The following is a 13835-nucleotide window of genomic DNA, read 5'->3' on the forward strand; positions in this document are numbered from 1 at the left end:
TTTGCCCCTGTATGGACACAACTGTGATGGCTCTGCCCCTTTAGGGTACACCTGTAAGGCCTGTGCCCCAGATTACCAGCATTGGGCCCTGTAAGGATACATCTGAATTGGTTTTGTGCCATCATGCACAGCTTTTGCACCTGTAAGGACACACCTGCGAAAGCTTTCGCCTTTCATTTGCCCATCTAATCTCTTACATTAAGCATACATAAGACGTCTGTGAAAAATTGAAGCATTTTTACTGTGCCTACGGTCACCATAAAGATGTGAAAATACTAACATATACTTGGTTTTCAGAGCTAAATAAAAACCATATAATCAGTAAATACATTTTTAAGTAATCTTTCTCAAATTGCAGCATGTTCTGAGATGGTAACACTAAGAGGGTATTAGTAACACCCTCTTAATATACATTGTAATTTTACAGAATACTTAAGTAATGCCGATATACCCAGTAAATACAGTTTATATGTGCACGTTAGAATTTGCATTCTATTATGTAAGGCATCAAAATAAGGATTATTTGACCAGGAGTTAAAAGCAGCTCCTGGATGTCCAGCATCACACAGTATGCAGGAGCTACCTCTGGGGTGTGAGGAGCTAGTAAATGGCGAGTTGCAAATGTGCCTTTCACATGAGGCAATCTAATTTATGTCCCCCTGTATTTGACCCAATATGGCTTAAATATTTTTTAGATGTGTCTTAATACTCATTTGACACTTTTCCCAACACCCAGAGTTAATGTCACATAGGCATGGTTCTATGACACAATTTGGCAGGGGGGAGTCAAAGTAACTCCTCGTATCTTTTGGTTCCAAGTTAACCAGGCTACTATAGGCTGGAAGAAGCAGCTAAATTGGCTCCCACTCCTGTCTGTTTCGAACCCTGAATGTTAAGCATATACCTAGTGTAACGTTCATCCCCCACAGTGAACAGAAGTCTTTTTACTGTATCTGCTTAATGTAATTGTGTTAAAAAATAACTAAAATTTACATGTCCCTCTCACTGCCATGGCCCTTATCTCTGTATGTAGATCCAGGGCAAACAGCATCTCCTTAATCTCCTATCCATGTGCACTCCATTCCCACAAATCGAATCCCTCTGCCCATTGGATTCAACTGGAGCTGTGATTTTTATTTATTTATTTTTTCTTTTTTTTCATTGATTCCAGTGGTGAGAGGTTTTCCATATGCACGAAAAGAGGGGACAATTGACTACATTGGGCTCAAAAGCTTTGCTGTTGTCACCTAACCAGTGGAATAATTAGTGATTAAATGACTGCCAAACAAATGGCAGTACTTGCTGTTAAATTGCTCTATTTTGAGGTATGTGAAAGTGCAATTCCATTGAAATTCAACAAGGCTGTTTTATTTCCCATTTAGATTTCAGCTGATCCCTTGAAACATGAAGATTTGCACGACAGTCATCCCTGGTTGTCCTGCCATGTTTTAACCACGCAGAGCCTCCTACTACACAATTGCTTCCTTTAAAGGGTAGGTCTTTTATTATATTCTATTTAATATCCATTAAGACTATTGATTTATTATCTGAAAAAAGAGTAGTGAATTTGACATGCAGTCATAGTCTCAACACAGATGTCCCCAGACCGCCTAAATGTTTCTCCAGAAATATCGCTGCATGCCTGTCAAGACCCCAACATGACCCCCCACCCCCCTCCGCAAATCATTCAAAATACCTCCACTCCAGCAGTGGGTAGGTCTGTGGAAGTAAGATCCTATGGGAACTATGTGAACAATGCCAAAGATGCCTTCGTGGCATCGCATTCGGAAACAAACTGGGAAGTATGACTGGCCATTTATGTAGTGCAATCAATCCTTTCAGTGGGGGACCTCTGCAACGGCTCCGGTTTATTCCATTCAGAGGACACGTGCTGTTCATTGCTCATTAGTGCTTTCAGGGTTACAGGCCTAAGCTCAGCAAAGAGGCCTGCTCCATAGGGAGGATCCGCCTCACCTTCTCAACGTTTCCTTGGATCCACTCTCGTGTGTGTGTCTGTAATCTCAAACTATCTTGAGTTTCCTTTTATGTCCATTACTACAGCATGTGTTATGGAACTGATCATTGTTTTAATATTTTTGACCCTGCTAGTGCACGTTTCACATTTTTATTGCTTTGTTTTCACCTTCAATGTATTAGCCCCCTCCCACACGCCCTCTTTCATATTTGTGTGTTCTACTAATCTTGTCTGAGGAAACTCATATTGGTGTATGTTGTAATCTGTGTTGCTTAATCTTTGGTCAAAGGCTGTAACTGTCACTCTTTAACTTTTTCACCTTGCAGCATTTAGCGACTCACACATCTATTTATGCATTCTAATAAGGTTTCCTATTCTCACGGCATTGTACTATCCCCTTTATGAAACGTGTTTTTTATTTTTATTTTGCATATGTATCTAAAATTCTAGATCTTTTAGCATGCCCAAGTTCTATAGTTGGCTTGATTTGTTTAATGATTTTGAATACCGAGATGTATGTTAGACCGGCAGCTGTTTTTGTTTTACACTTTCTGATTAGGGCAAAATCGTTGTGTAAACTGCTTCTGGGTCATGGAGTAGAAGGTATATTCTTTGAATCCTGGGTGTACATTCTCTAAATAGCGGCCAGATCTGTGTCTATATATATATATATATATATATATATGATATATTCTCCAATTTAAAACCTGCTCTTACTATAGAGCTATTGCATCTTACAGAAGTGCACAGAGACTTTACTGTATTACGCAACGCATTGCTGTGAAGCTTCTTTTATAGTGTTGTAATCATACAGTTTTAGTTCATTTAATTTCCAATGTTATTTAAAACCGTGGTTCCTAACATTTTGAATTGCAAGTAACATGAGTGGCATTGATCGTTTATTTTCCAGCCTTACTGGCAGGAAACGCAGTACTGCATCTCTGTTTCACGGAGAAAGGATGGTCAATGGGCAGTACCATGGTCTTAAATGTTATGTCTGATTTCCATCAAAATCCATAGGTTTATCTCCGTTTTTCTTCCACAGCCACATAGCATGCCAGCGCAATGCCTGTTTTGGTTGTTGAAGAGACGTTTTACTCTTAGAAACTTCTTTCAGGGGGTCAGATTATTTGTGCATTCTCAACGGGGACACCAGTCCTAGTAACATGCCTTTCATGGGGCCACGACCACTATTCCCATGAGCAGAGGTTAGTCTAATTCCGATTCTTACTAAGTTTGTAACATGCATATGCCAGAAGGATTTCATGCACATTCCACTGGCTCCAATACATAAACTCTACCTTTCCAAAGCCATATACCTTTGTCAGAGATATGCAAGGCGCCTAACTTGTCAACAGAAGCTTTTTGCAAGTTGTGTTACGTGCTCGATGATGCTTCCAGAGCTGATGCTTTTCTCTTCCATGGGTTCGTCCTTGGTCTTCCATTCTACAAAGGGGTGCCCCTTTGTTGATTGAGAAATTGTGATGTCCAGATATCTTACTCCAGTTGCTTTACATTAACTACCAAGAAATCTCCAGCAGATCACATGGCCTCTGGTAACATAAAAACATTGGAACTGGCCGTTGGATGTTGGTGATGTAAGGAAGTGCGTTCTGGCAGCATGCAAAACCCTTGAAGCACTGCATCTTTTTTTTAACAATAACAGCCATTGTACCGTCCAGAAAATCTTTTATTTCTCTCTGCTGTATCTCCGTTGGCAGGTTGCCAACATGTTTCTTACAGGTACAAGCCTTTACATTGCCCGTTACGTGCTCCTGCTTCTCATTTAGATCTTATTTAGTCGGTTCTTTTATTATGTGTGAACGTTACTGTAGTCAGGAAGATTGATGAATTGTGTGGTGAACTGTAGGCTTTATCAGACAATGAATCTTCATAATCTAGAAAAAAATAATTTGTATAATTTTACCCTGAGCCTAAAGTCTGAATTTGGAGACAGTGCTTCCCATGTTTGAGTCGAGGCACTATGCACCCTCAGTGCAATAGACTTTGCAGGCTTTTTTTTTGCTTTAAAATACTGAAGACTTTCATGTCTTCATGTAATCTCTGTCGCATACAACGGACTTCCAACAAGTAAGTAAGAAGGCTGTGGTTCAGATGACACTATAATCACTCCAACGCTAACAGTGTCGTCATAAAGGTCATCTGACAAGGCTCCCTCAGGTACTTCTTAACGGTCACTACCCTATCCCGTTCTTACTGTTGTAGAGGGATAGGGAATGTGTGTTGCAGAAACCCGGTTTTAATCGTTCAGACTCACTCACCCATTTTCCCTTCCTTCCTGCTACACTTCTCAATCTCTACCCACCTTGGTTCTCTCTTATTCTATCCCTCCAATGTCCCACACTCTTTCTAGACCATCCCTCAACCATTAGATATTACTAGTCCCACCAAACTGAAGTACCACTACTACTACTACTCCTCCTTACTGCTCTTACTCAAACAACTTCCTTTCACTCATTACCATACTCACTCCTTACTCTAGTTATTCTACACACAATTGCCACACAAACATGCACACTCGCACAGCAGTACCACTTCCACTCAATAACTACTTTTTCTAAAAGTAGTCGCCACACCCCGTTGCTACTTCCTGCTGGTCTATTAGTCTTGCACTTCCACCTCCTCTGACCTTGCCCGAATAACCCACAATTCGAGGGGATTGGGTCCTCCGACGTAGTCCATATCTATGACAGTAATCACCACAGCTGTGCTGCTTCGGAAAAATCTTTCGCTGTCTGCTTCCTGCGTCAATAACGTCGATATGCCGCCCTCGAGGACCTCCTCCGACGGCCGATGTCACTGGATGTTATAAGTAGGACGCACAACGCCCGTAGCCTCAGTTCCGTTTTTTCCGCGAACGTTTTCGCTTCAGGAATCTCGGCGCGCCTCGAATCTTTGGAGTTTCTGTTGTTTCTCGGTTCTTCGAACCTGTTTTGTGAAGTTTCTTCTTCGTGCAGGATGTCTACCTCGTCTTCAACCCCCCTGTCTGGGATTTAAGAAGTGCGGGGACTGTGGGTCCAAGATGTCGGTTACGGACTCGCACGACGCCTGCCTCTGGTGCCTCGGGGAGACCCATGACACGGATGACTGTGTCGACTGCCATTCGCTCACGTCTAAAGCCTTGCAGGAGCGCAAGAAGAAGTTATTGGTAGGTAAGGTGTCCAAGCCACAGAAATCGAGGTCTGCGGGGCGGTTCGAGAGGTAACTCTCTGCGTCATCGTCGGAAGTCCAGTGGGTACCTGTCCTGGAGTCGGTCCCGCCACTCCTCTGCCTCTTCGAGGCACTCCCGAAAGCGCCGTCATCGGTCGCCTTCCCCTTCAGAGGACTCCGCCCGTCGGTGGGTCGCTTACCCTACCAAGCAGGCGACGCCAGAGGAATGTTCTTCCTTCGGGAAGAAAATGTTGGAGATTCTCAAATCGCAGGGCACCGGTCCGTCCGCGCCTCTGAGTGGGGTCAGTCGTGATCGGTCGAGAGACACTGCTCGCATCTCACGCCTTCAGGCTCGGATGGTCGGCACGATTCGCGGGAGACGTCCAGCTCGGACAAGGGGAATCGTTCTCGTCATGCCCGGTCCAGGTCCCAGTCGTCGACGCGCTCGAGACCGTGTGAACCTGTGATGTCTTCGAGGAAGACGTTGACGCCGGTGGCGCCGAGGTCGTCGACGGACTCTTTCAAGGCCCTGCCTTCGAAGAAGTCGTCGGCGCCATCGGCGCCCAGGCTGTCGAAGGACACGCTCAGGGCTCCGGCCTTGAGGCCTGTGTCGACGCCATCGATGCTATCGGCGCCGCGTTCGGCGTCAACGCCGATTCACTCGATGCCTTTCGAGGCTGTGTCGACGGTGGTACCCCGAGGCTCGGTGGAATCCCCTAGAAAGTCTCTGGCCAAGGTCAAGCATGGCTTTGGTTCAGATTCTGTGCCTTCTTACCGCCATCTTGAGTTTATTTCAGAGGTGGAGGAGGGCTCTGATGATGGCATGGTTCCTAATACGGTGCTAGACGAGATTCTCTCAGGCCATAGCAAATTTGAGGACCTGAGGCAGTCCCTGCACAATGCTAGTGGGCTGGACACCTCTTTGGAGGTGGAGTTTTGTAGGCCTGAGCCTGGCACTCATGACGACTCCTCGTACTGGTGCCTTATGTCGAGGGTCACCGAGTACTTGGGATGGTCTGCTCCCGCGGGGGAGTTTCTTCAGGATGACCTTACGGATATCCTCGACCTTGGTCCGCAAACTGACCCGGTACTGCCGTTTTATATGGCTCTACAGAGGAGGGTGGCAGCGGCTTGGACCGCTCCGAAAGTCTCCCGGCAGTGGGCAAGTCTTTGCCGCGAAAATACCGCCCAGCCAGTAGAGACCCCTGCTACTTGTCCAAGCACCTCACTCCGGAGAGTTTGGTGGTGCAAGTGGCTACGGCCCCGGCAAAGCAGGCGTTGTATCCTACCATCCCTCCTGATGGGGATGACGAGCGTTTTGACGGCTGGGCGAAGGAAATGTTTTCTTCAGGGGGTATGGCGCTTCAGGCGGCCACCTCCGTATGTGCCTTGTCACGTTTCACGCACACCCTGTGGAACTGTGTTTCCTTAGTGGCTAAACATATTCCCAAAGGGGACGAATGGGATGGTTTCCTTGCCATGGTTCAGGATGGCAAGGATGCCATGTGTGAGGCCGTTCAGTCGGGTTTGGACATGGCAGATTGCGTAAGCCGGTCCATGGCAGCGAGCACTGTGATACGCAGGTTTGCGTGGTTGCGGAAGTCGGGGTTTGCTCCTGATGTGCAGGCCCGGCTTTTTAACATTCCCTTTGACGGGAACATCTTTTTGACAGCAAGGCTGACGAGGGCCTTGAGAGGTTGCAGACCTCAAAAGCTGCAGCGAAATCGTTGGGCGCTGCAGTTCGACAACCTCTGCCTTTTCGTCCTAGGGGACAGCAATGGAGGGGAGGTTCCTTTCATTATTACTCATCCTTTGGTAAAGCGAGAGGAGCTGCCAGTCAAAGGGGCCACCGTAGGAGTGCCAGAGGTGGAAAACAAGATACTCTAGGTGCCAAGGCAGCTCGGGCTGTTGCCTCTTTGCCCTCAGGCAGCGCCGCAGCCGCTTCAGCTCAGTCATGAGGCCATGTCCCATGGTTCGCCGGTTGGGGGAAGGCTGTCGCAGCATCTTGCAGAGTGGCGCGCCATTACTTCAGATGTGTGGGTCCCGGAGATCATAACCCACGGCTACTGTCTTCCTTTCCGGCAAAGGCCTCAAAACAATCCGGGGAATCTCTTTGAAGAGTCCAGATCTGCTCCTTGTGCAGGAAATTCAATCCCTGCTGGAGAAAGGCACCATAGAACTGGTGCCTGTAGCGGAGAGGAACAAGGGATGGTATTCCCCTTATTTTTTTATTTCCAAGAAAGATGAGGGATTGAGACCCATCATGGACTTGCGCAGTTTGAACAAACTCCCCAGGAAGGACAAGTTCAAGATGGTTACTCTCTCTCAAGTCCTCCAGGCCCTTCAACTTCAGGACTGGTTGGTGTCTCTCGACCTCAAGGACGCTTATTTTCATGTGCCGATCCATCCAAAGCACAAGAAGTACCTGAGGTTTGCGGTTGGCGACTCACACTTTCAGTTTCGGGTCCTGACATTCAGATTGACCTCCGCCCCGAGGGTCTTCACCAAGCTCATGGTAGTGGTGGCAGCGCACCTCAGGAAAGGGGGGGGGGATTCACGTCTACCCCTACCTGGACGATTGGTTGATCAGGGCGCGCTCTCCCGAGCAAGTCCTGGATCATCTGTCAGTCACCTGCCACTCCCTCCACAAGCTAGGCTTCTCCCTCAAGTTAAAGAAGTCCCCTTGACACCAACTCAGAGGCTCCAGTACATCGGAGCAGTGCTCGATACGTCCCTGGGGCAGTGTTTTCCTCCCCAGGTGAGGGCTCATCACATTCAGCAGATGGTGCACAAGTTTCAGCTTGCCCAGAGTCTCCCAGCATTCGAGTTCTTGAGATTTCTCGGCCTCATGGCATCCTGCATTCTTCTGGTGCCAGAGGCCAGGTTGCGGATGAGATCTTTGCAATGGGCATTCAAGCTCCAGTGGTCTGTCCTCCGGCAGGATGTCGGACCCTGTTCAGGTGCCGTCCTCGGTCACCCAGGACCTTCTGTGGTGGGCGGTCGAAGACAACCTGATGAAGAGGGCTCCATTTTGGCTACTCTCGCCGGACGTGACGATCGTGACGGACGCATCCCTCACGGGATGGGGAGCTCATGCCAACAAGTTGACAGTCAGCGGTCGTTGGTCTCTGTCGGAGTCTAGACTCCATATCAATCTGTTGGAGCTGAGAGCCATCAGGCTAGCCTTGAAGGCTTTTCTACCGACTGTGCGAGGGAAGAATGTCCTGATCCTGACGGACAACACAGTGGCCATGCACTACCTCAACAAAAAGGGGGGGGGGGCAGGGTCATTTCCTCTGTGCAGGGAGGCGATGCAGCTCTGGTTCTGGGCAATCCAGCAGGAAGTTTCGATCTCGGCAGTTCATCTGGCCAGAGACGAAAACGAGACGCGGACGCTCTGAGCAGGCAGAGCACGATCTCTCACGAGTGGGAGTTGACTCAGGAGATTCTCCTGGAGATCTTCGCCCTTTGGGGGACCCCTCAAGTGGATCTCTTCGCCTCCAGTGTCAACTGGAAGTGCGAGAGGTTCTGCTTGCGGGAATTTCCTCCGAAAGGAGCCTTAGGAGACGCGTTCGTGGTGGAGTGGTCATTCCCACTGCTGTATGCATTTCCTCCAGTCCCTGTCATCCCGCAAGTACAGCAGAGGTTACGGAGGTTCGGTTCCCGGATGATCCTCATTGCTCCGGCGTGGGCCCGGAGGACGTGGTACCCGGACCTTCTCGACTTGTCCATCTGCCCTCCATGTCGTCTTCCCTACCGAGACGATCTGCTCTCACGGGAGGGGGGGGTCAGGTTCTCCATCCAGAGGTCAGATCCCTCAACCGTCATGCTTGGCTTCTGAAAGATTGATGTATAAGGATTGGGACCTCCCTGAAGACGTGATGGAGGTGTTCCTATTTTAAAATTCCTTTAATTTCTGAGTTTCTGAAAGGGCTCACTAATGTGTTCCCTCCGTCACCTTTCCAGGTGCCCGGTTTGGATTTGAACCTTGTTCTCAAGTTTCTGATGGGTGCTCCGTTTGAGCCTTTGCATTAATGCCCTTTGAGACTGTTGACTCTTAAAACTGTATTTTTGGTTGCGGTCACTTCCGCTCGCAGAGTGAGTGAGTTACAGGCACTTTCAGTTAAGCCACCCTTCACTCTGTTTCGTAAGGACAGGGTTGTCCTTAGAGTTCGTCCTTCCTTTCTTCCGAAGGTGGTGTCGGAATTTCATTTAGGCCAGAAGGTTGTTCTCCCAGCGTTTTATCCTCCTCCACATCCTGGTAAGGAAGAGGAGACGCTCCATAGGCTTGATCTTAGGAGAGCGTTAAGCTTTTATATTTCACGCATGTCCTGGGTCAGAGTGGACGATCAACTCTTCATTGGTTACGCTGGAAAGCCTTTGGGACAAGCTGTGACGAAACAGACTTTGTCTCGCTGGATTATTTTGGTTATCTCGTGAGTGTTACTGCTTGGCGGATAAGGACCCACCGGTCGGCTTACGGGCCCATTCTACCAGGGGTATGGCTGCCTCTACTGCCCTACAGAGGGGTGTTCCTATTTGTAACATCTGTGATGCAGCCACCTGGGCTTCGGTACATACTTTTGTACGTCACTACTCCCTCGATTCCATCCGGGGGCAGGATCTGGCCTTTGGCAAGGCGGTCCTTTACTCTGCAGTTTGATTGGGCATTCTAAATTCTGTTTTCTAAATTCTTTTCCCACCTCCTTGCATTGGTACTGCTTTGGGAGTCTGTCATAGATATGGAATACGTCGGAGGACCCCAATACCCTCGAAGAACAAGTTACTCCCTTACCTGGTAACGTTCTTTCGATGGGATGGTCCGATGACATATTCCATATCGCTCCCTCCCTGCCTTCCCTGCTACAGAATTTCTTATGCGATTGCAGCTTACGTTTCCGCAGGGCTTTGTGTGGTCAGACTGGCAGAAGACTGGTGCCACATGTTCTGGGAAAAAACTACAACTGAGGCTACGGGCGTCGTGCGTCCTACTTATAACATCCAGTGACGTCTGCCGTTGTAGGAGTTCTGCGAGGGCGGCGTATCGACATCGACGCAGACGCCGAAAGATTTTTCTGAAGCAGCACAGCTGTGGTGATCACTGTCATAGATATGGAATACGTCGTCGGACCATCCCATCGAAAGAACGTTACCAGGTAGAGAGTTACTTGTTCTTCTGCTTCTTGTGGTTCCAATTTATATTATTGCTGACCCCCTTTTCCGGATAGCCTTTTTTTTCTGGCCAATCTAAGCCGGTCTGCCCCATCTGGGAAGGTTTGAATGCAGAAAATATTACAAAAAGATGGCTATGCCACGCCCACTTCTGCGTGATTTTGCGGCAGACCAAACCAATGGTTGTCTGGGAAAGGCAGTGTTCGAGTTAATGTTCCTGGTGATTGTTTCCCAGTTAAAGTTGATGGGGTTAAGAGGGGTGGATGTTTGTTCCCTCTTGGCTCCCTGGTGGTCTAGGGGAACTTGTCAGCATCTGCGTATGTATTGCCGGAGGTTCCTTGCAGCAACAACGCAACCCATCAATTTGCCGGGTAGCACTGCAGCTCTCTCTCTGATGCTCACAGGGCCCAGCAGTCCCGCTGTACCTCAACACTGTCTTCTTCTGGATTCCTGGGTTGGTTGTCTGGTTAAACAGGGTTACGTATGCTGTCTGGTGCTGTTTGGGCTTTTACAGTGTGGGGCACTGGCTCACGGTTCCCTTGATGAGATCTCTGCTGGGTTGTCGGTTTCAATGTTTTTTTCTGTAGAAGAAAATGAGAAACGCTAGCAATGGTTTGAGTTTGTTGTGGACTGCAAAAAGGATATGTTGGCTAAAAGAGTGGGGGGGGGGACCAGAATAGAGACCTTCTTGCCACCGGCCCCCTCAGGGTTAGGACTGGCACTGCATTACTCCCTGGTAGGCCTCACATCCGAGGCTGACAGAGGTCCCCTTATTGTCAAGGTCGGGGTTATGGCCTTGTCACAGCTGCCAACACAACTGTTGACTAATGGAGTATTTATTGTATATGCGAGTTATGGAATTTGTTGAATATTGTTTCCACAAAGGCGTCATTCTCATTAAAGCAAGGAAGCTTGGTGGCTTTTCAAAGGCAAGTGGCCATCTCATGGATTTGCAAGGTAGGCAGGGTGGGGTCCTCATTGCACTTTTTTGGAAGCATTTAGTTTCACTGAATTCATCCCCTAGAAAAGATGATACTTTTAACTGGAAAATGTGCAGCCTTTCGCTTGATTGGCATTTGCTGACTATTATAGTGGACTCAACTTTGTAGTGTATTGCTTCTAGTTGGGAGGGATGGAAAAGCAAAGGCACAAAAGTAAGGACACTTTTGTTTCAACAGCCTTCAGGGATTTTTAACAATAGTCCTTATATTTACTTCAAGCTGCCCACTATATCAGCCACCATAGGCCTATGCTGTACTTCAAGTGCTACTGTTCGAAGAAAGATGTTAGACAGTTTTTGGCACATGGGTGTTAGCCAGGCTAGTTGATAGATTCGCATACCTTTTTGGACAGCTTTACCGATCCCCCATTTGGCAGTAGGGGGCCCCCAATCAGTCTGGAAGCAGGAGGGGCTAGCACTAATATGCCATCAACATAACATTAACACATTTCAGCCGGGTTAGCTCTAAATCAGTTACAAATCTCTGCCATGCAGCAATTGAAACACGTGTTTAATGTGTCTTGGGGAGAACGAAATAGGCTGGAGGCCAATCTGGAAGGGCAGGGGGAATGGCGCAGCAGTCAAGAGGTAAGGGATACCGAGCATAAAGGAGCAGGTGAATAGGTGGCAGAGCAAGTGATGGGTTGAGGAATGACGCCCCTTGAAGCAGAGATAAATGATGTGGAAAGCTGCAGGAAAGAGGGGGTAGGGAGAGGGGAGTGTAAAGTGGGGGGAGGGGGGGCACACCTGTGGAGTGGAGCAAATGACAGGGACACATTTGTGAAGGAACCAGCTGCCACACAACGTGGAAAAGGATGCGAGGGGAAAAGCAATGAGGCAAAAGGAGAAGAGGGTAAAGACGGCTAGTTAAATATATGGAATCAATGTGCAGCAAGACATTCAGTGATTTGGTAAATGCATCAGCCGATTACAAATTATACACTAACTTTATATCACAATAACAAAGAATAATTCTTACTAATTGAGCTTGGATACAAAATAACAATACCAACTCATTAGCTCCACCTCTTCAATCACAACTCTGAAATCCACCCCCAGGCAACGCCACTTATTAAACTTCTTTCTTTTTCTTGGCTCATAAGGTCACTGATGTGATGAAATGACTACTGCTCGCAGAAGCAGGGATGAGTAATGGCTAATATGCCGACCCAGCCCCACACTACTAAACCAGCAGTGATCCCAATTGTAAAGGTAAAACAGTGGCCCCCTGAGAGGTATACCACCTTTTCCTTTAGTGGTATCATGGGGCGAGGGCAGTCTATACTCTCGGGATGGGATCGGGGGGGGGGGTGTGAGATTATAACAGTTGCAACCCAAACCCCCAAATATATAAAATTTAAACAATCAAAAATGCTAATAACTAGAAAACCCACCCTTGTAAGAGCACAGAAAATGCAGAGATATATATTTTACAGGGCTTGCGGTAGCGGCCTTGTAGTTGAGGTTAAGTTGCTCAATTCATGGAAAGAGCACTTCTTGTGCGGCTTATATCAAAGGCACCGTACAACGAATTCTCACCAAACGTTGCAAAACAAGTATATGGCCACTTCTGAATAATTATGCAAAGTGTGGTGCGGTTTCGTCCGGGGGCAAATTTATAGAGTTGAGTCGCAACATTTTTGAAATCCTCATAGACACAGTGGCAAATAAATGTTGCTCGTGCCTACAGCCCAAACTGCTGGACCAATTTACCCCAAACTTGCAGGAGTAGCAGTGGCTTGGTCCCCAATGCGTGCTCTTGCAATTTTGGTGTAAATCCATCCAGTCGTTTTTTTTTTTTTTTTTTTAAATGGCCAAAAAGTAGGTACAAATAAATTAGTGGTATCTGGGTCTGGTCTGTGGACTCATTTTCTGAGTCCGCGATCGCCTCTGGACCAATCGGAAATAAGCGTAACATTCGCAGACATCGTACTCGCCCACTGATTGGTCTGTTAAAAACGTGAGGTGCATCAAAACCTTTGAAACGGATGCCATGTTGGATTTGCGAACTGCGCCCAAACACAACATTGCACTTGTCAAACAATGGAACAATTTCTGGGCAGCTGAGTTGTGATGAGGATGGGATATGATGTGGCCAGGTGGTTTTTCTTCTACGAAGTCCGCGAACAAATCGTTCCCACCCACTAATTGGATGGGGAAAAGCATGAAATGCATCCGTTTTCTTGAAACGCCTGCCATGTTGGATTCACAGACTTTTGCTGATTTCCGCGGAAACTGTAGTAGAAACAAACACAACTCAACATTGCACTTGTCAAATTCAACAAACAATCTCTGGGGAGTGGGGGTGATGAGGATGGGATGGGATATGGCCATAAGAAGCCAAAAAACAGGTGTTTTCCATCCCCAAAGTCTGCAAACACTCCAGATGTCCCAGGACAGTCCTTTGGTGTCCGCGGACACTTCAGATGTCCTAGGACATCTATGCCTGTTTATGCATTACAGGGTTGGTGAAAAGCAATTTTTGGAAGACTTATAACTTTGGTGCCACTCAATGAA

At 47.5% G+C, this 13835-nt stretch overlaps 1 protein-coding gene across 2 annotated transcripts in view; it reads left to right on the forward strand.

Annotated features, from left to right (window-relative positions):
* Positions 1 to 13835, forward strand: part of CLCN5 (chloride voltage-gated channel 5) — a 1154200-nt gene that overhangs the window by 210255 nt on the left and 930110 nt on the right. The window contains exon 2 of one of the 2 annotated variants that reach the window (XM_069648662.1): positions 1383 to 1493. The exons of the other annotated variant lie outside the window; for it this stretch is intronic. The gene's annotated coding sequence lies outside the window, so the exon portion shown is untranslated. The remainder of the gene's footprint in view (positions 1 to 1382; positions 1494 to 13835) is intronic. 2 annotated transcript variants of the gene reach the window in all.

Source organism: Ambystoma mexicanum, chromosome 2q (assembly GCF_040938575.1).
Source record: "Ambystoma mexicanum isolate Mex_15411 chromosome 2q, UKY_AmexF1_1, whole genome shotgun sequence".
Lineage (NCBI taxonomy): Eukaryota > Metazoa > Chordata > Amphibia > Caudata > Ambystomatidae > Ambystoma > Ambystoma mexicanum.